Below are 3275 nucleotides of genomic sequence, written 5' to 3' on the forward strand. Positions count from 1 at the left end.
GCCTGTCTGTCTGTCTGCCTGTCTGTCTGTCTGCCACCTGCCTGTCTGCCTGCCTGCCTGTCTGCCTGCCTGTCTGTCTGTCTGCCTGCCTGTCTGTCTGCCTGTCTGTCTGTCTGCCACCTGCCTGTCTGCCTGCCTGTCTGTCTGTCTACCTGTCTGTCTACCTGTCTGTCTGCCTGCCTGTCTGTCTGTCTGTCTACCTGTCTGTCTGCCTGCCTGTCTGCCACCTGCCTGTCTGCCTGCCTGCCTGTCTGTCTGTCTGTCTACCTGCCTGTCTGCCTGCCTGTCTGTCTGTCTGTCTACCTGCCTGTCTGCCTGCCTGTCTGTCTGTCTGTCTACCTGTCTGTCTGTCTGCCAGTCTGTCTGTCTGCCTGTCTGTTTGACAAGTTGACCCTTCACAGTAAAAGCCCAGCTTTAATCCTTTAGAGCGTTTCTCTGAGGAAACGAGATGATATCCAGATGCTGGGCAGTGACGTTGTTAAGAGTCAGCTGGAGACATGTTGAAAGACTTCCTGTCTCCCACTGATAGTGCTAGTGATAAATGTCTGTAATATGGGAGAAATCTGCAGATTAAAGAGCAGTGTTATTTAGAGAATTTTGTATAAAATCAAAACATCGGCATTCAGATAGAGAAACCTGAACTTGTTCTTCTCTCCACAGAAAAGGCTGATGACTTCGCTGGTAGGTTGGAACTTTATTTCTGGTTCATATGCATATGACTTTATTCCTCTATAATACCATAAATACATATACTCTATACACTATATCTCCACATGAACTCGTACCAGTGAAACAAGAAGTTCTTCATCTCAAACATGAGAGAAGATCATCAACTGATCAACATGTTTCATATTTTACATAACCTCATTTTATCTATCAAACCAACAAAGTGAATAAGACAAAATGTCGTGAAGAAAGGTCCAGCTCATATAATCGGCCTCTCGTTTCGGCATGAACTAAAATCATGTCTATTATCAGATATGAAGCTTCATTATATATTGTAACCATGACCAAGACATAGCCCTGAAGGCTGAGACTAACGTCAAGATAGCAAAGGACACCACGTCAAGATGGCAAAGGACACCACGTCAAGATGGCAAAGGACACCACGTCAAGATGGCAAAGGACACCACGTCAAGATAGTAAAGGACACCACGTCCACACATAGGACACCATACCCGAGGATTAGATGAAGTAAATTAGGATTATTATCTACACAAAGAGCCGTCAGACACAGAACTAACAAAGAAACCAAGTGGAGAAAACCAGACCGCCGTCCTTACTCTATCCTACAGTAACACACACACACACCATGTTCCTAGTTTAAAAAGTACAGGCCATCCAATAACCCGAGTTGTTGTCCAATCAGAGCGCTGCGAGGCGGAGCCTGATGCGGGTCACTGCAGAGCGGCATTTCAGCACTGGTACTACAACAGCCAGACAGGAAGCTGTCAGCCCTTCATCTACGGAGGCTGCAAAGGAAACAAGAACAACTACATCAGTGAGGAGGACTGCATCGCCGCCTGCACAGGTAGGTAGATGGAGAGATATACATACCCTCACAGATCTGTCCTGTAGGGTTACAACACAGCTTGTTTCTACCTGATGATGAACATCTGTCCTGTAGGGTTACATTACAGCTTGTTTCTACCTGATGCTGAACATCTGTCCTGTAGGGTTACATTACAGCTTGTTTCTACCTGATGATGAACATCTGTCCTGTAGGGTAACATCACAGCTTGTTTCTACCTGATGATGAACATCTGTCCTGTAGGGTAACATTACAGCTTGTTTCTCCCTGATGATGAACATCTGTCCTGTAGGGTAACACTACAGCTTGTTTCTACCTGATGTTGAACATCTGTCCTGTAGGGTAACATTACAGCTTGTGTCTCCCTGATGATGAACATCTGTCCTGTAGGGTAACATTACAGCGTGTTTCTCCCTGATGATGAACATCTGTCCTGTAGGGTAACATTACAGCTGGTTTCTCCCTGATGATGAACATCTGTCCTGTAGGGTTACATTACAGCTTGTTTCTACCTGATGATGAACATCTGTCCTGTAGGGTTACATTACAGCTTGTTTCTACCTGATGATGAACATCTGTCCTGTAGGGTAACCTTACAGCTTGTTTCTACCTGATGTTGAACATCTGTCCTGTAGGGTAACATTACAGCTTGTTTCTCCCTGATGAACATCTGTCCTGTAGGGTTACATCACAGCTTGTTTCTACCTGATGATGAACATCTGTCCTGTAGGGTTACATCACAGCTTGATCTACCTGATGATGAACATCTGTCCTGTAGGGTTACATCACGGCTTGTTTCTACCTGATGATGAACATCTGTCCTGTAGGGTAACCTTACAGCTTGTTTCTACCTGATGATGAACATCTGTCCTGTAGAGTAACATTACAGCTTGTTTCTACCTGATGATGAACATCTGTCCTTTAGGGTAACATCACAGCTTGTTTCTACCTGATGATGAACATCTGTCCTGTAGGGTTACATTACAGCATGTTTCTCCCTGATGATGAACATCTGTCCTGTAGGGTTACATTACAGCTTGTTTCTACCTGATGATGAACATCTGTCCTGTAGGGTAACATCACAGCTTGTTTCTACCTGATGATGAACATCTGTCCTGTAGGGTAACATCACAGCTTGTTTCTACCTGATGATGAACATCTGTCCTGTAGGGTTACATTACAGCTTGTTTCTCCCTGATGATCATCTGTCCTGTAGGGTAACATTACAGCTTGTTTCTCCCTGATGATGAACATCTGTCCTTTAGGGTAACATTACAGCTTGTTTCTCCCTGATGAACATCTGTCCTGTAGGGTTACACTACAGCTTGTTTCTCCATGATGAACATCTGTCCTGTAGGCTAACATCACAGCTTGTTTCTACCTGATGATGAACATCTGTCCTGTAGGGTTACATTACAGTTTGTTTCTCCCTGATGATGAACATCTGTCCTGTAGGGTAACATTACAGCTTGTTTCTACTTGATGATGAACATCTGTCCTGTAGGGTTACATTACAGCTTGTTTCTACCTGATGATGAACATCTGTCCTGTAGGGTAACATTACAGCTTGTTTCTCCTTGATGATGAACATCTGTCATGTAGGGTAACATTACAGCTTGTTTCTACCTGATGATGAACATCTGTCCTGTATGGTAACATTACAGCGTGTTTCTCCCTGATGATGAACATCTGTCCTGTAGGGTAACATTACAGCGTGTTTCTACCTGATGATGAACATCTGTCC

General features: G+C 44.3%; 1 protein-coding gene across 1 annotated transcript in view; it reads right to left on the minus strand.

Annotated features, from left to right (window-relative positions):
* LOC117940326 (papilin-like) overlaps nucleotides 1-3275 on the minus strand; it is an 8155-nt gene that overhangs the window by 4203 nt on the left and 677 nt on the right. The gene's annotated exons all lie outside the window — the stretch shown is intronic.

The sequence above is a fragment of the Etheostoma cragini genome, unplaced genomic scaffold (genome assembly GCF_013103735.1).
Source record: "Etheostoma cragini isolate CJK2018 unplaced genomic scaffold, CSU_Ecrag_1.0 ScbMSFa_2220, whole genome shotgun sequence".
Lineage (NCBI taxonomy): Eukaryota > Metazoa > Chordata > Actinopteri > Perciformes > Percidae > Etheostoma > Etheostoma cragini.